The sequence below is a fragment of the Hemibagrus wyckioides genome, linkage group LG02, assembly GCF_019097595.1.
Source record: "Hemibagrus wyckioides isolate EC202008001 linkage group LG02, SWU_Hwy_1.0, whole genome shotgun sequence".
Taxonomy (NCBI): domain Eukaryota; kingdom Metazoa; phylum Chordata; class Actinopteri; order Siluriformes; family Bagridae; genus Hemibagrus; species Hemibagrus wyckioides.
Window position 1 is genome coordinate 25,833,336 of NC_080711.1, and position 25,000 is coordinate 25,858,335.

Genomic DNA, 25,000 nt, shown 5'->3' on the forward strand with positions numbered 1-25,000 from the left:
ACAGTGACCCTCAGAGCTATCACTACAAACACAGTGACCCTCAGAGCTATCATCACAAACACAGTGACCCTCAGAGCTATCATCACAAACACAGTGACCCTCAGAGCTCTCACTACAAACACAGTGACCCTCAGAGCTCTCACTACAAACACAGTGACCCCCAGAGCTCTCACTACAAACACAGTGACCCTCAGAGCTCTCACTACAAACACAGTGACCCTCAGAGCTATCATCACAAACACAGTGACCCCCAGAGCTCTCACTACAAACACAGTGACCCTCAGAGCTCTCACTACAAACACAGTGACCCTCAGAGCTATCACTACAAACACAGTGACCCTCAGAGCTCTCACTACAAACACAGTGACCCTCAGAGCTATCATCACAAACACAGTGACCCCCAGAGCTCTCACTACAAACACAGTGACCCCCAGAGCTCTCACTACAAACACAGTGACCCTCAGAGCTCTCACTACAAACACAGTGACCCTCAGAGCTATCACTACAAACACAGTGACCCTCAGAGCTCTCACTACAAACACAGTGACCCTCAGAGCTATCACTACAAAGCCCTGCAGTGCCAAGAGCTGAGCAGAGAGAAGTGTCCCCTCACCCGGCTGGTCCTGACCCTCAGCTCACCAACACACACTAACACACTTCTACATCAGGAGCAGCTGCACACAGGAACCATCAGACCTCATGCAGTAGCCCTAAATTGACAGTATACTGTAGCTGAATACCTGAGCACAGTGACTGACCACCAGCACAGAACCACACTGACCAAGTACAGACTCAGCGCACACACACTGGCCATGGAGACGGGCCGCTATAAGAAATCATGGCTCCCTACAGAGCAGAGAGTGTGTACACAGTGGAACACACACACACAGCTGATTATGATGAGAAAATTATGTTAGTGAATTGAACACAGTGGGGTGTTTCTACAGAGCAGCAAACATACACACGGCTGGACGGATTAAAAAAAATGACCTGAAGAATAAAAGATGAAAGAGGAGAAGTGCAAATATTTTACATCATCATTACAGAAATATTACATCATCATCACATCATCAGCACAGAGCATGAAGCTCCCACATGATCACCTTTACATTCAGCATTAACACTCCAGAAGCAGTGTTTCATCATACATGTGTTTGGAAAAGTACACAAAGCACCTCACACACACACACACACACACACACAGAGAAAGACCTGAAATACCAGCACTCTGTGTGTGTGTGTGTGTATCAGTGTGTATGTGCATAAGTGTGTGTGTGTGTATCAGTGTGTATGTGCGTAAGTGTGTGTGTGTGTGTGTGTGTGTGTATCAGTGTGTATATGCGTGTGTGTGTGTGTGTGTATCAGTGTGTATGTGCATAAGTATGTGTGTGTGTGTGTGTGTGTATCACTTGTATGTGCGTAAGTGTGTGTGTGTGTGTATCAGTGTGTATGTGCATAAGTATGTGTGTGTGTGTGTGTGTGTGTGTATGTGTGTAAGTATGTGTGTGTACCAGTGTGTATGTGCGTAAGTGTGTGTGTGTGTGTATCAGTGTGTATGTGCATAAGTATGTGTGTGTGTGTGTATGTGTGTAAGTATGTGTGTGTACCAGTGTGTATGTGCATAAGTGTGTGTGTGTGTATCAGTGTGTATGTGTGTGTGTGTGTATGTGTGTAAGTATGTGTGTGTACCAGTGTGTATGTGCATAAGTGTGTGTGTGTGTGTATCAGTGTGTATGTGTGTGTGTGTATGTGTGTAAGTATGTGTGTGTATCAGTGTGTGTATGTGTGTGTGTGTATGTGTGTAAGTATGTGTGTGTGTATCAGTGTGTGTGTGTGTGTGTGTATGTGTGTAAGTATGTGTGTGTATCAGTGTGTATGTGTGTGTGTGTGTATCAGTGTGTATGTGTGTGTGTGTATGTGTGTAAGTATGTGTGTGTATCAGTGTGTATGTGTGTGTGTGTATGTGTGTAAGTATGTGTGTGTATCAGTGTGTATGTGTGTGTGTGTATGTGTGTAAGTATGTGTGTGTATCAGTGTGTGTGTGTGTGTATGTGTGTAAGTATGTGTGTATCAGTGTGTATGTGTGTGTGTGTATGTGTGTAAGTATGTGTGTGTATCAGTGTGTGTGTGTGTGTGTGTGTATGTGTGTGTATCAGTGTGTATGTGTGTGTGTGTATGTGTGTAAGTATGTGTGTGTATCAGTGTGTATGTGCGTAAGTGTGTGTGTGTGTGTATCAGTGTGTATGTGCATAAGTATGTGTGTGTGTGTGTGTGTGTGTGTGTGTGTATGTGTGTAAGTATGTGTGTGTACCAGTGTGTATGTGCGTAAGTGTGTGTGTGTGTGTATCAGTGTGTATGTGTGTAAGTATGTGTGTGTACCAGTGTGTATGTGCATAAGTGTGTGTGTGTGTGTATGTGTGTAAGTATGTGTGTGTACCAGTGTGTATGTGCATAAGTGTGTGTGTGTGTAAGTATGTGTGTGTATCAGTGTGTGTATGTGTGTGTGTGTGTGTGTATGTGTGTGTGTATCAGTGTGTGTGTGTGTGTATGTGTGTAAGTATGTGTGTGTATCAGTGTGTGTGTGTGTGTGTATGTGTGTAAGTATGTGTGTGTATCAGTGTGTATGTGTGTGTGTGTGTGTGTGTATGTGTGTAAGTATGTGTGTGTATCAGTGTGTATGTGTGTGTGTGTGTGTGTATGTGTGTAAGTATGTGTGTATCAGTGTGTATGTGTGTGTGTATGTGTGTAAGTATGTGTGTGTATCAGTGTGTGTGTGTGTGTGTGTGTGTATGTGTGTGTATCAGTGTGTGTGTGTATGTGCATAAGTGTGTGTGTGTGTATCAGTGTGTATGTGCGTAAGTGTGTGTGTGTGTGTATCAGTGTGTATGTGCGTAAGTGTGTGTGTGTGTGTGTATCAGTGTGTATGTGCATAAGTGTGTGTGTGTATCAGTGTGTATGTGCGTAAGTGTGTGTGTGTGTGTGTATCAGTGTGTATGTGCATAAGTGTGTGTGTGTGTATCAGTGTGTATGTGCGTAAGTGTGTGTGTGTGTATCAGTGTGTATGTGCGTAAGTGTGTGTGTGTGTATCAGTGTGTATGTGCGTAAGTGTGTGTGTGTGTGTGTGTATCAGTGTGTATGTGCGTAAGTGTGTGTGTGTGTGTGTGTATCAGTGTGTATGTGCGTAAGTGTGTGTGTGTGTGTGTGTGTATCAGTGTGTATGTGCGTAAGTGTGTGTGTGTGTGTGTGTGTATCAGTGTGTATGTGCGTAAGTGTGTGTGTGTGTGTGTGTGTATCAGTGTGTATGTGCGTAAGTGTGTGTGTGTGTGTGTGTGTGTGAGGGCGTGAGTGTTTATGTCTGATCTCAAAAGTCTGATCTGATTCTGATCCAGTCCCCTGTTTTTATTCTATATTTATTTTATTTTCTCCTCGTTCCTGTCATCAGTTTCTGCCTCATGATCTGCGTCTGGCTTTACTCTGAGGCAGTCTGTAAAAAACACTGCACTGTGCCACTTTCTTCAACAACAGAATTTATTGTAAGGAGGTTAAATTTAAAGCCACGTTGCTAATGTGATTAGACAGAGCTGGATTATTTTCAGCAATGTGTGTATTTAGCTTCTCTTTAGCATCTGGGATTTTCACATTTTAGCTGCAAGTAGGGATTTGATTTTGTAAAAATGGAAAAATAAAGATATTCATGTAGTCAGGCTGTAGAGTGCATGATTCCAGAGGTCTGCGGTGAGCAGCGGCGCTCCTCTGCTCACTAATTATCTGCTCCTGTAAAGCAGCTGTGAGAGCTGATCTGTTTGTAGAGACGTTTCTCGGCCTGTTGATCTGCCACTCAGAGCTTTCAGAAATAATTACCTTCTCCAAAACAGCCATTTATCACTTATTGAGATTGGAGGGTCGCAGGGTTTGTGTAAATTTCTACAAATCAGGAGGCCGAGACGTGAGATGGTGATGATTATTTGTGAATAATGGAGTCGAGCGACGCTACTGAACTCTGCGTGATGGATGAGAGCGCATCAGGGTTTAGTATACTGACACTTCCACACCAGCATTTATTTATAATTCACACTAAAAATGTGTGTTTGGGAGTGAGACCGTGTTTAACTCATCACATATCTGGAAACTTTCCACATTTCCACAGCACATGTCTCAGACATGGAGAGACAGAGCTCTACAGGAGGGTAAGGGGGTGTGTATACTTCTGCACACTGATGGTAGACCAGTTCTTTTCCCCATGACCAAGGGACTCACTACAAGATCGAGACAGACAGAATTGACTAAGGGGAAGGTTTTGCGATCGGACTGGGATTAGACCTCATCTGAACATTTGGCTCATGTGGCTTTGCAGAGGGAATGTTATGTTTTTAGAGCCACTGCTAAGAGTGAGCTGAGGATCATCTGAGCTGAGGATCATCACTGGATCTTTATTCTGGGTTTTAGCTGTGAGTGCATGTTGAAGAAAAGCTGGAGTTATGGGCACACAGGAGACTTTTACACGTATACACTAATAAACCATCACTGTATGCAATAACACTGTAAACAAACATCTGGAATAATACACTGAGCAAGAAATGTATTAAACAAATCCAAACAGTTTAATAGTTTGTTTAGCAGAGTTCCTGATGAAGATTTGCACACTCTCAGCATCTTCTCACACAACTTCATGAGGATCTCAGTAAACTCCAATATAACTACTACATAATAATTATTATTAAAATCCTCATTAAAAACAACTTTTAATAAAAAAGAATTTTAATTAAAATCTCTTCAGAAATAAATCTTTCAGTAACTTCACTATTCACACAGGACTTTTCGCCCACCAGCTTTTATGAGAATGGTGTGTGTGTGTGTGTGTGTGTGTGATGCAATTTATACATTTACACAATCAGCTGATGGTCTCACACAGCACTCAGTCTGACAATGCTGAAACTTTTATCTCACTTAACAGTGTGTGAGAGAAGACTGAAGAGTGTGTAATCTTTTCACCATCAGCTAATCATGCTAAACATTAGCTTCTGCTACACTTTAAACACTATACAGTCTACACACACACACACACATATTGTGGGAATGTGGAGTCTACAGCAGCTCCAGGCTTTTGCTAATTAAAGGCTGGAACTTCATTAGAGCTGAGGAACATTTACACTTCAAAGAGCTAAGAGAGGAACAGAACGAGAAACAGAGAACAGCAGGAGAGATGCAAAACTCCAAAAAACAGCAAAATAAAAATAAAAATCGTGCAGAGATTTACCATGAAACACTGGGGGTCGGGGGTGTTAGTGAGTGAGAGGGGGGAGAAGGGGGGTGAGGGGGGTGATGCTGCAGCTGAAGATGGAGGACTTTCACTGGCAGTGAGATTACGATGAAGCAGATGGTGATGAGGTTTTTCCCAGATGATGTGCTCCCAGTACCTTTCCTGATGTGTGTGTGTGTGTATATATGTGTGTGTGATGAACACTTCATTAATAAATAAGAAGAAAAACATATACAGTCATTTATTATTGACAGTGTCTTAATAAATACATGATGCTGTGATGTACAAATAATACATACAGTCTCTATTATACACTCACTGTGTGTGTGTGTGTGTCATTATAGGGAAACAGTGTGGATGTTAAACACAGCTGTCAGAAATAATAACACACTGCTACTGAAAACACACACACACACACACACACACACACAGAGCCATTACTGTCTTACATCACACTGTGAGAGAGAGACACAGATAGACAGACAGTTTATGCCCCTGTGTGTCCCTGCATTTTGTCTCCCTGGAGGTTCTAAGCTGATTGCTCCACATGACTGACCTTTACTGTCAGCAGTGTTCACAACCTCAAACCCCCTCAACACACACACACACACACACACAGTATGAGTTGGTCACTGCTGTGAAACTGTTAAAGCTGAAAGTCATTCATTTGAATTGAAGTTTATTTCATGTTATTTACTCCACAGAGCTGCTGATGAGATCTGGACTCTGACTGGTCAGAAGGTGTTGATTAATTCTCTGTAACAGCAGCTCTGACTGGAGCGCAGCTTTATATAAATGTACTCGCTCTGATTACAATCATGAATATGGTGACGTTTTCTGTAAAATTCTGCTTTAATAAATGAAGGCTTTATAAGATGATGCCCCTTTTTTCTGAGAACTAGCAATTTCCAGGCCACTGATTTATGAATTTTATACAAACATAAAAATGTAAAAATTTTCAGACAGAAATTTATTTCAAGTGACAAAGATTGTTTTAAATCCACAAATATTCCTTCTCTCTCTCTCTCTCACACACACACACACCTATCAGTTAAACTCATGTGTTATCTGTTAACCCTCATTATAACCTGTTTGTGTTTAAATCAATTTCCCTGCTCTGTGTGTGTGTGTGAGAGAGAGAGAGAGAGAGAGAGAGAGAGAGAGAGAGAGAGAGAGAGAGAGTGATGAAAGTTTCAGGATAAATAAAGGTGGTAAGGATGGAGTCACACATTCAGAAGTGTGAGTGTGACTCTTTCATTCACTCACACTAAATAAAGAAACTCTCATTTTACTGACGGATGAAATGCTAAAATAAGCTGAAACCTGAAGAGACCTGATTTAAAATGTGTAAATGAAATCACTTCTTACTCTTTAACACTGAGAGTGAGCAGAGTGTTACAGAGTGTTAGTGTTACAGAATGTTAATGTTAGAGAGTGTTAGTGTTACAGAGTGTTACAGAGTGTTAGTGTTACAGAGTGTTAGTGTTACAGAGTGTTAATGTTACAGAGTGTTAGTGTTACAGAATGTTAATGTTAGAGAGTGTTAGTGTTACAGAGTGTTAATGTTAGAGAGTGTTAATGTTAGAGAGTGTTAGTGTTACAGAGTGTTAGTGTTACAGAATGTTAATGTTAGAGAGTGTTAGTGTTACAGAATGTTAATGTTAGAGAGTGTTAGTGTTACAGAGTGTTAGTGTTACAGAGTGTTAATGTTAGAGAGTGTTAGTGTTACAGAGTGTTAATGTTAGAGAGTGTTAGTGTTACAGAATGTTAGTTAGAGAGTGTTAGTGTTAGTGTTACAGAATGTTAATGTTAGAGAGTGTTAGTGTTACAGAGTGTTAGTGTTACAGAGTGTTAATGTTAGAGAGTGTTAGTGTTACAGAGTGTTAGTGTTACAGAATGTTAATGTTAGAGAGTGTTAGTGTTACAGAGTGTTAATGTTAGAGAGTGTTAGTGTTACAGAATGTTAGTTAGAGAGTGTTACAGAATGTTAATGTTAGAGAGTGTTAGTGTTACAGAGTGTTAGTGTTACAAAGTGTTAATGTTACAGAGTGTTACAGAGTGTTAATGTTAGAGAGTGTTAGTGTTAGAGTGTTAGTGTTACAGAGTGTTAGTGTTACAGAGTGTTACAGAGTGTTAATGTTACAGAGTGTTAGTGTTACAGAGTGTTACAGAATGTTAATGTTAGAGAGTGTTAGTGGTACAGAATGTTAATGTTAGAGAGTGTTAGTGTTACAGAGTGTTAGTGTTAGAGAGTGTTAGTGTTACAGAATGTTAATGTTAGAGAGTGTTAGTGTTACAGAATGTTAATGTTAGAGAGTGTTAGTGTTACAGAGTGTTAGTGTTACAGAGTGTTAGTGTTACAGAGTGTTAATGTTAGAGAGTGTTAGTGTTACAGAATGTTAATGTTAGAGAGTGTTAGTGTTACAGAATGTTAATGTTAGAGAGTGTTAGTGTTACAGAGTGTTAATGTTAGAGAGTGTTAGTGTTACAGAATGTTAGTGTTACAGAGTGTTAATGTTAGAGAGTGTTAGTGTTACAGAATGTTAATGTTAGAGAGTGTTAGTGTTACAGAGTGTTAGTGTTACAGAATGTTAATGTTAGAGAGTGTTAGTGTTACAGAGTGTTAATGTTAGAGAGTGTTAGTGTTACAGAATGTTAATGTTAGAGAGTGTTAGTGTTACAGAATGTTAATGTTAGAGAGTGTTAATGTTAGAGAGTGTTAGTGTTACAGAATGTTAATGTTAGAGAGTGTTAGTGTTACAGAATGTTAATGTTAGAGAGTGTTAATGTTAGTGTTAATGTTACAGAATGTTAATGTTACAGAATGTTAGTGTTACAGAATGTTAATGTTAGAGAGTGTTAGTGTTACAGAGTGTTAGTGTTAGAGAGTGTTAGTGTTACAGAGTGTTAGTGTTACAGAGTGTTAATGTTAGTGTTAATGTTACAGAATGTTAATGTTACAGAATGTTAGTGTTACAGAATGTTAATGTTAGAGAGTGTTAATGTTAGAGAGTGTTAATGTTAGAGAGTGTTAATGTTAGAGAGTGTTAATGTTAGAGAGTGTTAGTGTTACAGAATGTTAATGTTAGAGAGTGTTAATGTTAGAGAGTGTTAATGTTAGAGAGTGTTAGTGTTACAGAATGTTAATGTTAGAGAGTGTTAGTGTTACAGAGTGTTAGTGTTACAGAATGTTAATGTTAGAGAGTGTTAGTGTTACAGAGTGTTAATGTTAGAGAGTGTTAGTGTTACAGAGTGTTAATGTTAGAGAGTGTTAGTGTTACAGAATGTTAATGTTAGAGAGTGTTAGTGTTACAGAATGTTAATGTTAGAGAGTGTTAGTGTTACAGAGTGTTAGTGTTAGAGAGTGTTAGTGTTACAGAATGTTAATGTTAGAGAGTGTTAGTGTTACAGAGTGTTAATGTTAGAGTGTTAGTGTTAGAGTGTTAGTGTTACAGAATGTTAATGTTAGAGAGTGTTAGTGTTACAGAGTGTTAATGTTAGAGTGTTAGTGTTAGAGTGTTAGTGTTACAGAATGTTAATGTTAGAGAGTGTTAGTGTTACAGAATGTTAATGTTAGAGAGTGTTAGTGTTACAGAGTGTTAGTGTTAGAGAGTGTTAGTGTTCCAGAATGTTAGTGTTAGAGAGTGTTAGTGTTACAGAATGTTAATGTTAGAGAGTGTTAGTGTTACAGAATGTTAATGTTAGAGAGTGTTAGTGTTACAGAATGTTAATGTTAGAGAGTGTTAGTGTTACAGAATGTTAATGTTAGAGAGTGTTAGTGTTAGAGTGTTAGTGTTAGAGAGTGTTAGTGTTCCAGAATGTTAGTGTTAGAGAGTGTTAGTGTTACAGAATGTTAATGTTAGAGAGTGTTAGTGTTACAGAATGTTAATGTTAGAGTGTTAGTGTTACAGAATGTTAATGTTAGAGAGTGTTAGTGTTAGTGTTACAGAATGTTAATGTTAGAGAGTGTTAGTGTTACAGAATGTTAATGTTAGAGAGTGTTAGTGTTACAGAGTGTTAGTGTTAGAGAGTGTTAGTGTTCCAGAATGTTAGTGTTAGAGTGTTAGTGTTACAGAATGTTAATGTTAGAGAGTGTTAGTGTTACAGAATGTTAATGTTAGAGAGTGTTAGTGTTACAGAATGTTAATGTTAGAGAGTGTTAGTGTTAGTGTTACAGAATGTTAATGTTAGAGTGTTAGTGTTACAGAATGTTAATGTTAGAGTGTTAGTGTTACAGAGTGTTAGTGTTAGAGTGTTAATGTTACAGAGTGTTAGTGTTACAGAGTGTTAGTGTTAGAGTGTTAATGTTACAGAGTGTTAGTGTTACAGAGTGTTAATGTTAGAGAGTGTTAGTGTTACAGAGTGTTAGTGTTAGTGTTAGTGTTAGAGTGTTAGTGTTACAGAATGTTAATGTTAGAGAGTGTTAATGTTAGAGTGTTAGTGTTAGAGTGTTAGTGTTACAGAATGTTAATGTTAGAGAGTGTTAGTGTTACAGAATGTTAATGTTAGAGAGTGTTAGTGTTACAGAATGTTAATGTTAGAGAGTGTTAGTGTTACAGAATGTTAATGTTAGAGAGTGTTAGTGTTACAGAGTGTTAGTGTTACAGAGTGTTAATGTTACAGAGTGTTAGTGTTACAGAGTGTTAGTGTTACAGAATGTTAATGTTAGAGAGTGTTAGTGTTACAGAGTGTTAGTGTTACAGAGTGTTAGTGTTACAGAATGTTAATGTTAGAGAGTGTTAGTGTTACAGAGTGTTAATGTTACAGAGTGTTAGTGTTAAAGAATGTTAATGTTAGAGAGTGTTAGTGTTACAGAGTGTTAGTGTTACAGAGTGTTAGTGTTACAGAGTGTTAATGTTAGAGAGTGTTAGTGTTAGAGTGTTAATGTTAGAGAGTGTTAGTGTTAGTGTTAATGTTACAGAGTGTTAGTGTTAGTGTTAATGTTAGTGTTAGTGTTACAGAGTGTTAGTGTTAGAGTGTTAATGTTAGAGTGTTAGTGTTACAGAGTGTTAGTGTTAGAGTGTTAGTGTTACAGAGTGTTAGTGTTAGAGTGTTAATGTTAGAGAGTGTTAGTGTTACAGAGTGTTAGTGTTAGAGTGTTAATGTTACAGAGTGTTAGTGTTACAGAGTGTTAGTGTTAGAGTGTTAGTGTTACAGAGTGTTAGTGTTACAGAGTGTTAGTGTTACAGAGTGTTAGTGTTAGTGTTAATGTTAGAGTGTTAGTGTTACAGAATGTTAATGTTACAGATTGTTAATGTTAGAGAGTGTTAGTGTTAGTGTTAGTGTTACAGAGTGTTAGTGTTACAGAATGTTAATGTTAGAGAGTGTTAGTGTTACAGAGTGTTAGTGTTAGAGTGTTAGTGTTACAGAATGTTAATGTTAGAGAGTGTTAGTGTTACAGAGTGTTAATGTTACAGAGTGTTAGTGTTACAGAGTGTTAGTGTTACAGAATGTTAATGTTAGAGAGTGTTAGTGTTACAGAGTGTTAGTGTTAGAGAGTGTTAGTGTTAGAGTGTTAATGTTAGAGAGTGTTAGTGTTAGAGTGTTAGTGTTACAGAGTGTTAGTGTTAGAGTGTTAGTGTTAGATTGTTAATGTTAGAGAGTGTTAGTGTTAGAGTGTTAGTGTTACAGAGTGTTAGTGTTACAGAGTGTTAATGTTAGAGAGTGTTAGTGTTACAGAGTGTTAGTGTTACAGAGTGTTAGTGTTACAGAGTGTTAATGTTAGAGTGTTAATGTTAGAGTGTTAGTGTTACAGAGTGTTAATGTTACAGAGTGTTAGTGTTACAGAGTGTTAGTGTTACAGAGTGTTAATGTTAGAGTGTTAATGTTAGAGGGTGTTAGTGTTAGTGTTAGTGTTACAGAGTGTTAATGTTAGAGAGTGTTAGTGTTAGTGTTACAGAGTGTTAGTGTTACAGAATGTTAATGTTAGAGAGTGTTAGTGTTACAGAGTGTTAGTGTTACAGAGTGTTAGTGTTACAGAGTGTTAATGTTAGAGTGTTAATGTTAGAGGGTGTTAGTGTTAGTGTTAGTGTTACAGAGTGTTAATGTTAGAGAGTGTTAGTGTTAGTGTTACAGAGTGTTAGTGTTACAGAGTGTTAGTGTTACAGAATGTTAATGTTAGAGAGTGTTAGTGTTACAGAGTGTTAGTGTTAGAGTGTTAGTGTTACAGAATGTTAATGTTAGAGGGTGTTAGTGTTAGTGTTAGTGTTACAGAGTGTTAGTGTTACAGAGTGTTAGTGTTACAGAATGTTAATGTTAGAGGGTGTTAGTGTTAGTGTTAATGTTACAGAGTGTTAGTGTTACAGAGTGTTAGTGTTACAGAATGTTAATGTTAGAGAGTGTTAGTGTTACAGAGTGTTAGTGTTACAGAGTGTTAATGTTAGAGAGTGTTAGTGTTACAGAGTGTTAGTGTTACAGAATGTTAATGTTAGAGGGTGTTAGTGTTAGAGTGTTAGTGTTACAGAGTGTTAATGTTACAGAGTGTTAGTGTTACAGAGTGTTAGTGTTACAGAGTGTTAGTGTTAGTGTTAATGTTAGAGTGTTAGTGTTACAGAATGTTAATGTTACAGAGTGTTAGTGTTAGAGTGTTAATGTTAGAGTGTTAGTGTTACAGAGTGTTAGTGTTAGAGTGTTAGTGTTACAGAGTGTTAGTGTTAGAGTGTTAATGTTAGAGAGTGTTAGTGTTACAGAGTGTTAGTGTTAGAGTGTTAATGTTAGAGTGTTAGTGTTACAGAGTGTTAGTGTTAGAGTGTTAGTGTTACAGAGTGTTAGTGTTACAGAGTGTTAGTGTTAGAGAGTGTTAGTGTTACAGAGTGTTAGTGTTACAGAGTGTTAGTGTTAGAGTGTTAATGTTAGAGAGTGTTAGTGTTACAGAGTGTTAATGTTAGAGTGTTAATGTTACAGAGTGTTAATGTTAGAGAGTGTTAATGTTAGAGAGTGTTAGTGTTAGAGTGTTAGTGTTAGAGTGTTAATGTTAGAGAGTGTTAGTGTTACAGAGTGTTAGTGTTAGAGTGTTAATGTTAGAGTGTTAGTGTTACAGAGTGTTAGTGTTAGAGTGTTAGTGTTAGAGAGTGTTAGTGTTAGAGTGTTAATGTTAGAGAGTGTTAGTGTTACAGAGTGTTAGTGTTACAGAGTGTTAGTGTTACAGAGTGTTAGTGTTAGTGTTAATGTTACAGAGTGTTAGTGTTACAGAGTGTTAGTGTTAGAGTGTTAATGTTAGAGAGTGTTAGTGTTACAGAGTGTTAGTGTTAGAGTGTTAGTGTTAGAGTGTTAATGTTAGAGAGTGTTAGTGTTACAGAGTGTTAATGTTAGAGTGTTAATGTTACAGAGTGTTAGTGTTAGAGAGTGTTAGTGTTACAGAGTGTTAATGTTAGAGAGTGTTAGTGTTACAGAGTGTTAATGTTACAGAGTGTTAGTGTTACAGAGTGTTAGTGTTAGTGTTAATGTTACAGAGTGTTAGTGTTACAGAGTGTTAGTGTTACAGAGTGTTAGTGTTAGTGTTAATGTTACAGAGTGTTAGTGTTACAGAGTGTTAGTGTTAGTGTTAATGTTACAGAGTGTTAGTGTTAGAGTGTTAGTGTTACAGAGTGTTAATGTTAGAGAGTGTTAGTGTTAGTGTTACAGAGTGTTAGTGTTACAGAGTGTTAATGTTAGAGTGTTAGTGTTACAGAGTGTTAGTGTTACAGAGTGTTAGTGTTAGTGTTAATGTTACAGAGTGTTAGTGTTACAGAGTGTTAGTGTTACAGAGTGTTAATGTTAGAGAGTGTTAGTGTTAGTGTTACAGAGTGTTAGTGTTACAGAGTGTTAATGTTACAGAGTGTTAGTGTTAGTGTTAATGTTACAGAGTGTTAGTGTTACAGAGTGTTAATGTTACAGAGTGTTAGTGTTACAGAGTGTTAGTGTTAGTGTTAATGTTACAGAGTGTTAGTGTTACAGAGTGTTAGTGTTACAGAGTGTTAATGTTAGAGAGTGTTAGTGTTAGTGTTAGTGTTACAGAGTGTTAGTGTTACAGAGTGTTAATGTTAGAGTGTTAGTGTTACAGAGTGTTAGTGTTAGAGAGTGTTAATGTTAGAGTGTTAGTGTTACAGAGTGTTAATGTTACAGAGTGTTAGTGTTACAGAGTGTTAGTGTTAGAGAGTGTTAGTGTTACAGAGTGTTAATGTTAGAGAGTGTTAGTGTTACAGAGTGTTAGTGTTACAGAGTGTTAATGTTACAGAGTGTTAGTGTTAGTGTTAATGTTAGAGTGTTAGTGTTACAGAGTGTTAATGTTACAGAGTGTTAGTGTTACAGAGTGTTAATGTTAGAGAGTGTTAGTGTTACAGAGTGTTAGTGTTAGAGTGTTAGTGTTACAGAGTGTTAATGTTAGAGAGTGTTAGTGTTACAGAGTGTTAGTGTTACAGAGTGTTAATGTTACAGAGTGTTAGTGTTAGTGTTAATGTTAGAGTGTTAGTGTTACAGAGTGTTAATGTTACAGAGTGTTAGTGTTACAGAGTGTTAATGTTAGAGAGTGTTAGTGTTACAGAGTGTTAGTGTTACAGAGTGTTAATGTTACAGAGTGTTAGTGTTACAGAGTGTTAATGTTAGAGAGTGTTAGTGTTACAGAGTGTTAATGTTAGAGAGTGTTAGTGTTACAGAGTGTTAATGTTAGAGAGTGTTAGTGTTACAGAGTGTTAGTGTTACAGAGTGTTAATGTTACAGAGTGTTAGTGTTACAGAGTGTTAATGTTAGAGAGTGTTAGTGTTACAGAGTGTTAATGTTAGAGAGTGTTAGTGTTACAGAGTGTTAATGTTACAGAGTGTTAATGTTACAGTGTTAGTGTTACAGAGTGTTAATGTTAGAGTGTTAGTGTTAGAGTGTTAATGTTAGAGTGTTAATGTTAGAGTGTTAATGTTAGAGAGTGTTAATGTTAGAGTGTTAGTGTTAGAGAGTGTTAGTGTTACAGAGTGTTAATGTTAGAGTGTTAATGTTAGAGAGTGTTAGTGTTACAGAGTGTTAATGTTAGAGAGTGTTAGTGTTACAGAGTGTTAATGTTAGAGAGTGTTAGTGTTACAGAGTGTTAATGTTAGAGTGTTAATGTTAGAGAGTGTTAGTGTTACAGAGTGTTAATGTTAGAGAGTGTTAGTGTTACAGAGTGTTAATGTTAGAGAGTGTTAGTGTTAGAGTGTTAGTGTTAGAGTGTTAATGTTAGAGTGTTAATGTTAGAGTGTTAGTGTTACAGAGTGTTAGTGTTAGAGTGTTAATGTTAGAGTGTTAATGTTAGAGTGTTAGTGTTAGAGAGTGTTAATGTGAGAGTGTTAATGTTAGAGTGTTAATGTTAGAGTGTTAGTGTTACAGAGTGTTAGTGTTAGAGTGTTAATGTTAGTGTGTTAGTGTTAGAGAGTGTTAATGTTAGAGTGTTAATGTTAGTGTGTTAGTGTTAGAGAGTGTTAATGTTAGAGTGTTAGTGTTAGAGTGTTAATGTTAGAGTGTTAATGTTAGAGTGTTAGTGTTAGAGAGTGTTAATGTTAGAGTGTTAGTGTTAGAGAGTGTTAATGTTAGAGTGTTAATGTTAGAGTGTTAGTGTTAGAGTGTTAGTGTTAGAGTGTTAATGTTAGAGTGTTAGTGTTAGAGTGTTAGTGTTAGAGTGTTAATGTTAGAGTGTTAGTGTTAGAGTGTTAATGTTAGAGTGTTAGTGTTAGAGTGTTAATGTTAGAGTGTTAATGTTAGAGTGTTAGTGTTAGAGTGTTAATGTTAGAGTGTTAATGTTAGAGTGTTAATGTTAGAGTGTTAATGTTAGAGTGTTAATGTTAGAGTGTTAATGTTAGAGTGTTAGTGTTAGAGTGTTAATGTTAGAGTGTTAGTGTTAGAGTGTTAGTGTTAGAGTGTTAATGTTAGAGTGTTAATGTTAGAGTGTTAATGTTAGAGTGTTAATTGCTCGGTATGTTATTTTCCCAGACACTTTTCAGAAAGATTTGTTTGTCTCGTCTGTTTGTTCTCTCTCAGTAATTTTATGTAAATATTCCTTCTACATTGTTTCCAGAATAAGAACAGAATTTTTATTATTTTTTATGACATATCCTGAGAAATTGAGGAGTGTTAAGTTGTGAAACCTTTAGATAAAGTGTCAGTTCCATCACTGAACGTTCTGATGATGTTCTGCATCTCAACTCAAGTCTAGAAATCAGAGTGCAGCCAGAATGATCCTCACAGATTCCTCTGATTACATCAGCAGTTAAACTGGCTGTAGTTGTTTTTGGCTCAGGATCATCTCTGGGGGTGAAGTGATTATATTCACTAAGTCTTCTCACTTCAGAATAAAGACTTGTATTGCATTAATCAGTACATGTGTTTGACTCCAGACCTGCAGGTGATTGTGCTCAGTATTAAACACAGCTCGGATCGCCTTTTCCTTGAAGCTGCCCGTCACTGACTCTTCCCTAATCTCAGTACTGACCTCTTCACAGTGGACAACATGCACAGAAGCTCTTTAACACATAGCATTTATTTTATCCTCTGAGTGTTACCACCTAAAGCAGTACTGAGATCCAAAAACAGCCCAAACTTTGTAGTTTGTAGAATTATAACTCATTTAGTTTCTTTAACCCAAACTCTTCATCACGATGACGATGTTTTTGAGCTTGAAGTGAATTCAGAGTCAGGAGTCTGGGTGATGTTTCTGTAAACCACTGAAAGCACTTTATCTGTGTTTAAATAAATATACTTGAATAATGTGTTCCCTTATTCATCTTCAGTAAGAGTTTCATTGTGGTCAGTGTGAAGCAGGATCCAGAGAAATTCCAGGGAATACCATGTGAAACTCCACACAGTGACCTGAGATCAGGATTGTGACTTTTTGTATTCACATGCACACATTAAAAGGAGAAAATGTACATACCTCCGTTTAAATTCCTGACTTTCAGTCACTTAACACAAATCTGCTGAAACACACGGCTTGTTGCTCGCTGTAGGACACACAAGGCTGTCACTAGGGGGTGGAGTCACTCAGCTTTAATACATTACAGCTAGTAAATAAAATCTAGTAAAACTAGTAAAGCCAGTAAACTAGTAAACCAAGTTAAACAACTAGTAAAAAAATCGTCTCTGGAAACGTCACTGTATAAACATCCAGATTTCACCTCCAGTGTATCCAGTAAAATGTAAATGGCACAAGGCATAACATTCACACTGACCTCACACCTCATTAATATCTCACTGGGTTTGAATTGCACCTGTTTTCAGGTTTTTGAGATCTGATATTTGTTCCAGCCGTTTCAGAGACAAAGACTAAATTCCACCCCAATTTAAACCTTTTCCCAGAAGCCTCAACTATCAAAGCTGCACTGTGGGTGTGTGTGGGTGTGTGTGTATGTGTGTGTAAAACAGGTATATAAATCTCAGTAACTGGCCGCAGCAGTGTCTGGAATTCTGCTGGTCTGGAATTTAAACAGGTTTCAGCTAGTGCAGCAGAAAGTGCAGAAATATTCCAGCACTCAGAGAGACGGTGAGCGATGTGTGATGGATTATTTTACACTCAGTTACAATAAGAGAGTGATGGAGTGTGTCTGGAGAACAGAATGATCACAATGAAATGTGACAAAAGAGACAGCAACTATGTTTATATCTAAATCTTTTAGAAGTGAGCAGGATTTCAGAAAAGTCTGCAAAACAAGATGTTATTCGTTGTAGATTTTATTTAAAATGTCAACCAGTCACACTACAAACAAACAAACAAGTAAATCAATTAAAGCACAGCAGTGTTAAAATCATACTGAGTACAGAGAGAGAGAGAGAGAGAGAGAGAGAGAGAGAGAGAGAGATTCAGAGTGATACTCACTTAAGCATTAAGCCACACCCTCAGTCCCCAAATAGATGTTAGCCAGAATTTAGCAGCTGAAATGAAGTGTCTGATGTCATAATTACACCCACCCCCTCACTGATGCAGCCAATTAGAACAGCTTATCAAGCATCAAACAAATGACTGGGGCCTCATGTATAAAGACTTGCGTTGAATTAATACTAAAACATTGCGTACGGACAAAACTGTAAATGTGCGTACGCACAAAAAAAATCAGATGTATCAAACTCTGCGTACGGAGAATCCCACGCATATTCTCTTTGTACATCCCAATTAACTTGAACGCACATGCACGAGCACGAAACCCTACCCTGTCTCCGCCCTCAAATAAATTAATTTAAATATGTAATGAGCCCACTTTGGCAAAATCAAACATCAAGAAAATGGCGGTGCTACTATCAGAGGTAGAAACGAGGGAAAAAATTTATTTGGACTGTTGTCCTCTGGAATTAATAACAAAAGAAAAAAAATTGAGTGGGAGAGTTTGGCTGACGCATCCCCCCGGTCCTATCAAGGCAGCGCCACTGGCATTTCAGCTGTCCAATCACCCGCTCTACAACCGAGTGCGAGAATGGGCATCATTGTATCTGCGCTCTCCGTCAGTTTGTGGGTTGGTGAGGGGGGGTTAACAGCCACGTCTTTAATGGATAACCGCGGTCTCCTGATAGGCAGTTGAATAATTAAAATAATAAAAAAACGCAAAAAAAAAAAACACAACACTTAAATAGAACCATCAACACACCACTCACCAAGAAGCCACCCATCGCGCACCCTGCCAGCTTGGAGCCTCATCCCAACCGTGCTGTTTGTAAGGATGTATGAATCATGTGTTGACCCAGACCACCTTGCCATAATATTTGTCAGGCGCATTTGTGCATCACATATTATTTGCACATTTATTGAATGGAAATGTTTCCGATTCACGTATGCATATTCTTCTTCAGATGGCACCTTTATATCAATGTGTGTGCAGTCGATCGCTCTGATTACATTAGGAAAACCGGCTATCACAGAAAATTGCGCTTTAATGTTTGGCTGGTCAACTGCATCGTATGGGAACCTTATATATCTGGGAGACATGTGGATGATCCCGTCCCATACAGCCTCCATTGTGTGGCTCAAAGACGACTGGTTTATTCCTGAGCGGTCTGCCAGTTCCCTTTGGAATCAATTAATTGCATAATTGATAGAAAAATATGATGTCAATTAGCCTATTTTATCAATTAAAAATTAATAGCAATGTTTCTCACAGGTGTTGGTGCAACAGACTTGTAGAATAATTCGTTGTCTAATGTTTGCTTTATTGCCTCTATAAGAGGCGCCAACGGACAAAAAACAAGAAAAATGTACGTACGCCAGACACGAAGTTGGCGTGGAGGAACGCACATTTTCATGTTAATTTCTGTTAGTAAATCTGACTGTGAGCGTGAAAGCTGGCGTACGCAAGGTTTTTGTGCATACGCAGCGTTGATACATGAGGCCCCAGTTCTTCAGAGTGGAGTAAAATGAAGAGGAAAGGCTCTGGGTTCTCAGACTGCATTGTGACAGTGCTAAAGGAGAAGGAAGAGCTCGAGTTTATAATCCAATAAAGCCAACTTTCTGCCCTCAGTGTGTGTGGAAGGGTTCAGGAATGACTGAAATCTGGACATGTGTTTATGCAGAACATGTCAGTAAATCAGACAGACAGACAGACAGGTCTGAACCTCCCCAAGCTTCAGCTTTCCAAACCAAACAATTTTTATGTTTTTACATTTACACACAAGCCCAACAGAGCTAGCATACCCACAGAGCTAGCGTACCCAACAGAGCTAGCGAACCCAACAGAGCTAGCGTACCAGTGAACACTGATGTTGAAAGGTGTGATTGATGAACGCAGCATTCAGAGCAGTCATGTAAAGATGATATCATCACCACAGAGTCCTCATTCACTTCACACACTAAAGCAGCAAAGTGTACAGCTTCATCCTCACCTGATCTCAGGTCTCTTCAGAGTCCCTGAAAGTCACCAGGTTCTCCTTCTGATCTCAATCTGATCTCAACCTGATCTTCAGGAAAAACGCTGTCTCACTCACACTGTCTCACTCACACTGTCTCACTCACACTGTCTCCCTCCAGTCGGTTCTTCACAATCTCTGGGGCTCAGTGTGGAACTGAAAACTGCAAGTAAGACAGGATGAAGAGAAGATAGAAAGGAAAAGGGAGAGAGGGAAAAGAGGAATGAAGGTGACAAAAATGTTAGGAATATAATTTAATATTTCTTGTTGCTTTTGTTTTTCTCACTGTTTCACTGAAACAGTGAAAATGAAAATGATGCCATGTTTAATAAAACTACAGGGAAGTGAAAGAAAAAAAGGAGATAGAGACAAGGCCACTGGAGATATAAAGGCAGAGAGAATAGATAAAGGATAAAGGAAGAGGAGGGAGGAGGAGTGTGATGGAAACAAGCTGGAGGGAAATCTGTATGTTGGCCAAGTCATGGATTCAGTAATTTGACATAAATAAGTGCTGACATGGGGGGGGGGGGAGAGAGAGAGAGAGAGAGAGAGAGAGAGAGAGAGAGAGAGAGAGAGAGAGAGAGAGAGAGAGTGACTAATCGATGAGGCAGTATGACTAAAGCAGGATGGACGGACTGAGAGATGAGAAGCGCTAAAAGATAAGGAGAGAGATTTGAAAAGGGAAAAGAGAAAAGCAATAAGAGGTAGCCATGGAGAGATGGAGAGATAGAGGAAGGGGAACATGGAGAGATAGAGGGATAGTGGAAGGGGGAGATAGAGAGATGGAGGGATAGAGGTGACCAGAGGGAGTGAAAGACACAATTAAATCCTGAGTGGAGGAGGAGGGGAAAAAGCCTAAGATGGTGTAGGAGGATTTCTGCTTGCCATAATGCTGTTGTCCCTGGCAACGACCACCTTCCCACTGTCTCACTCTCTCTCTGTGTCTCACTCTCTCTCTCTGTCTCACTGTCTTTCCCTATCTCTTTGTGGTAAAAGTTTGTCTAATAAAAATTATTATAATATTTATATAATATAATATTCATCATGTAATGTTAAAAAGCAAACAACAATCATTAATATAATCATCATCATCATCAATATAATCATCATCATCATCATCATCATCATCATCCCTTTGGACAGTTGGAAATTGAGGGTTCTTGCATAATTCTTACACACACACAGACACACACACACAGACACACACTCGCCACTGCTCTGTATGTGTGAACATTAATGAGAATGTTGAATTATGAGATTTTAAATCATCACAAAATATAAAAATCAGATGGTTTCTTTTTTTCTGCTTCAGAAGTGCAACTGATCAGATATCTGAGTGAGTAAATCATCTCCTGAGTGGTGGGAGCAATCTTCTGGCTTTTCTCTTTGATGCTCCACAGCTTCCTCTCAGCCCATCATCATCATCACATCATCACTTTCCCTCTGATCTGTTGGAATGTGTTTAAAGATCTGAAAATAACCGAGTGTGATCGTAAAGAGGGAACTGGATCCTGAGTGGAGATGGAAGAGAGCAGGAGGAAGAGTCTGAGTCACGTCAAATCTAATAATGTCTGATAAATTATCACTCTCCACTGTTTACTGAAAGTGTGTGTGTGTGTGTGTCCGTGTGTGTGTGTCCCCATGTGTGTGGGTGTGTGTGTGGATATGTGTCACAGTCATTTTTGCCCATTGAACAGCACTTCATCCAGTGCATCCTGTTCCTTTACATTTTCTTGTTGAATATCAGGTGAGAGGTGCTGATCAGACTGCAGCTGCACTTCATGCTGCTCCTCACTCAAGTCCATATCATATGAAGAACATGTGCTTAACCTCAAGAGCAACTATAACAGAGCTCAAGTGTAACTGAGACACATCCTATTTTAGAGAAACTCTGCCCAGTTTGTACAGTACTCTCTGAACTTCAGCGCTTCAGTGTGTAGTTACTCTGAGTACTGATGGTCTTGATGGCCTGTTTAAACAAAAAGCAGTCAGTGGAATGACCGGTAACCTTTGACCTGACCCTTTCTGAGCACCACAGTGCAAGATATTTATGTTCTGTGCAGCACTCTGATCCTCCACTATCTGAGACATATTGCAACATCCATTTCATCTTAAATCCTAACAGTTTAATGTTCATTAATTTGGTGTTTTCAGCAATGGACACAACACAGCTTTACAGAAGTACAGAAATGTACAAATCAGCTTTTTGCTGCATTTAGCTTTTCTCATTTTTTATCATTTCTCCCTTTATCATGATTTCTACAGAATAAAATATGACTTTCATGTTTTTTCGTGTTCATTAGAGGAGCTGTGTGCTGAATTCAGTCTGAGAATCAGCACCACAGACAGCAGCTGCAACACAGACAGGTTTGACCATTTTCTGTCACACAAGTTCTCATAAAATGTGTACAGAAACGTTATGAAGAAATATAAAGCTGGAAGGAAGGTAGGAGAGATCAGTGGTGCATCTGGTGAGTGAATGGAGAAGGTGATGTGGAAGTGTGCAGTGCACTGCAAGCTGTACTTTCGGTTAATCCTGTTTCCCATCAGAACACCCTGGACAGGCCACGACCACATGTGACAAATTATAAGAGGGAGCAGAGAGTGTGAGGGCGGGGTCAGAGTGGACTCCATAGTTACAGTGTGTAAAGTTTGGAGTATTTCAGCAGGAAGCCAGGAGCTTATGGATCGCAACAGGAAGATCTGGTCCTGACAGTGAGAACACTGACCAGCTGGAGTCCTGACCAGTGTTTTCATGGAATTAAGGGCTGGAGAGGCGCAGTGTGAAGTCCACTGTCCACTGGAAGGTGACAAGAAATGGTAATAGTCAGTACTGCCAGAGGGTATGATAACCTCTATGATCTCATTCAGCAAATGGTGATGGAAGTTGGCTTCAGCCACAAACAGAAGAATGACATCATCTAAAAAAAACTGAAGTAAAGTGGAACTAATCCCAGATAAAGACCATCATTGTGAAAATGTGAGGATTTCAGCTTGAAAAAGAAAGAAATAACCAGGATCCAGGAAGTGACAGGCCACACACACACACACACACACACACTGTCCTCCTGACATCCTTCCATATTCCACATCTGTGCAGAAAAAGTCTGATTATAGTTTTATGTAAATAATAAATAACCTGTCACACACATGCGCTTGATAAACACCTCATTCCAGATTTATTTATTCTTTGCTGTTATAATAAAATAATAAAGTCATATAATCCAGGAGAGAAATTATGAATGTCACTTTATACCATCGTGCTGTGCTTATTTTATCAGACCTTTGGTCTGTGTGTGTGTGTGTGTGTGTGTTTCACAACTTGAAACCAGTTTTAAATTCTGCATTTTCTCTCCCCTCAGTTCCCCTGTGAGACCCTGGAGCACGTTCTCCTTCTCTGTGGATCTTATTTTTCAGCAGTTATAAAATATTTTTCTCCTTCACTTTAACTACACAGGCGACTCCAGACTTTGTGCTTGTGGTATTTTTGCGTGTCATCTCCGTGGGAAAGGGTTTTTATCGGAGTTCAGGCGGGAATATGGAGTGATGGAGACTCAATTAGAGGAGTGAGAGAGAAAGATCTGACTGTGAGACCTGCTGAGAGAGAGAGGTGCAGAGCAGCACTTTTCCATCTGCTAGGTAAAGCACAGAGCATAAAAACCATCAGGTGTCACACACACACACACTTTAGACAGTGCTCCAATGCAGAAGGACTTGTGCCAGCGCTTTTAGTCATTGTTTTTCCATCCAGCCTTCACTCTGCTGCCGTCCGCTCTCACACTGACTCACACACAACTGCATGAACCTCACTGTCACTGTGATGCATGGATGGAGAGAGGTTTCTGAGAATCTTAGTTCATTACACTGAGAGGAATGTGTTACTGACCCTTCTGTGTGTGTGTGTGTGTGTGTGTGTGTGTGTGTGTGTGTGTGAGAGAGAGAGAGAGAGTGAGAGCGTGTGTGTGTGTGTGTGTGTGTGTGTGTGTGTGTATTATTTTAACAGCACCATACTGTAGTGAAAGGGCAGACTGATGGGTGGAGCTCCTGTCAGATGTACAGATTGATATATGGGCGGAGTTATTAGCAGACTGATGGGTGGAGTTACTGAGATATGGGCAGAGTTATTAGCAGACTGGTGGGTGGAGCTACTGTCAGATGTACAGGTGGAGATATGGGCGTGGTTATTAGTAGAATGATGGGTGGAGCTCCTGTCAGATGTACAGGCGGAGATATGGGCATGGTTATTATCAGACTGACGGGTGGAGCTACTGTCAGATGTACAGGGGGAGATATGGGTGGAGTTATTAGCAGACTGATGGGTGGAGCTATTGAGATATGGGCATGGTTATTATCAGACTGACGGGTGGAGCTACTGTCAGATGTACAGGTGGAGATATGGGCAGAGTTATTAGCAGACAAACAGTTATAGTGTGTTATTTAATGTTTGTGTTTTCTGTGTGTGTATTGTCAGTGTACGCTGTTGGTGTGTATGGTGTTTAACTGTGTGTCTCAGTGTGTATGCTCAGGTTTAAATACAGGTGTGTGTGTGTGTGTGTGTGTGTGAGAGAGCGAACACTTGCGTGTGGATGGATATTTATCCCGTGTTTTTAATCATCAAGTGTTAAAGTGTACACACTGAATCTTGCAGAGAAATCACACACTGGAGCTTTAGCATTGGTCACTATCTGCATCTGTGTGTGTGTGTGTGTGTGTATGTGTGTGTGTATGTGTGTGTGTGTATTGTGTCACTGTAGATGATTCATATATGTTATAGTTCTGTGTACTTCTACACACCATGGTGGAGTCCTGAGGGATCAGAACATCTCCCTACTGACATGAGTTACTTCTCAATGACAAATGGCACATGTGTGTGTGTGTGTGTGTGTGTGTGAGACAGAGGCATACTGCCTGTAGATGTCCTTCATGTACATTTCACATCCAATGCACATGAACACTGAGTGCCCCAGGGGATTGTGGGTAACACGTCAGTTCGATAGAGGAGAGACTTTAGCACTCAGCAGTGACCTGATCTTCAGACTCATTATCACAACGAACACACAACCAAATGATTGAAGGAAGATGGAGACAGACAGATAGAGAGGTGAGGCAGACAGAGAGAGAGACAGACAGACAGAGAGGTGAGGCAGACAGAGAGACAGAGAGGTGAGGCAGACAGAGAGACAGAGAGGTGAGGCAGACAGAGAGACAGAGAGGTGAGGCAGCTTTAGCTCTGACTTCACTGCAGTAAATATGTAGCTGGGGAACTGTTGAGGAAAGTAAAGAGTTGTGATGAAATAAGTTAAACATCAATTCTACAGAAATTCTACAGCTCTGTGTGTGAATCTAAGTCCAATCTAAATCCACTTCCTGTTAGACTGAACATGTGTGTTAATGTCCTTTTAATAATCCATTAAAATATTAATGGCTGTGTAAACATTTGTGTCTGATCTCCTGCTCTCTCCGTGTGTTCTGAGATGAATTCCTGTAGATGATTCCGCTTCATCATCATGCCACACTTTATACAGTTACAGTGAAGTGTAAAAGAGTGAAATTCTGCAGAGACTCCACAACAAAACTGTAAGAAAACACAACTGACTTTAATCTTCTTTTAACAACTGAACAACTTTAAAAAGGTTTATTTATTTTGCTGATATGTTTGGGTTCCTGAACAAAGGAGAAGGTCAGAAGCTCTCAGGAGACCGTTTTCACAAATCCACACTGGTCTTCATTACCCATCAGCCCCTGTGTGTCACATGACCCTGCTCCTCACATGTTTGTGATGTTTCAGCTCCTTGATCTCACCATCAGCATTTAGCCTTCGCACCGCGATGTAGTTGTGATGTAATGTGCTAGCGGTGTGTGTTAGCATGACTACACAAGGCGAGGATTTCCATCACATCACACAGGTTGTAA

At 39.1% G+C, this 25,000-nt stretch overlaps 1 protein-coding gene across 6 annotated transcripts in view; it reads right to left on the bottom strand.

Annotated features, from left to right (window-relative positions):
- Window positions 1–25,000, bottom strand: part of LOC131365701 (protein phosphatase 1 regulatory subunit 29) — a 107,712-nt gene that overhangs the window by 75,554 nt on the left and 7,158 nt on the right. For 5 of the 6 annotated variants that reach the window (XR_009206732.1, XR_009206735.1, XR_009206737.1 and 2 more), the window contains exon 2: window positions 19,064–19,250. The exons of the other annotated variant lie outside the window; for it this stretch is intronic. The gene's annotated coding sequence lies outside the window, so the exon portion shown is untranslated. The remainder of the gene's footprint in view (window positions 1–19,063; window positions 19,251–25,000) is intronic. 6 annotated transcript variants of the gene reach the window in all.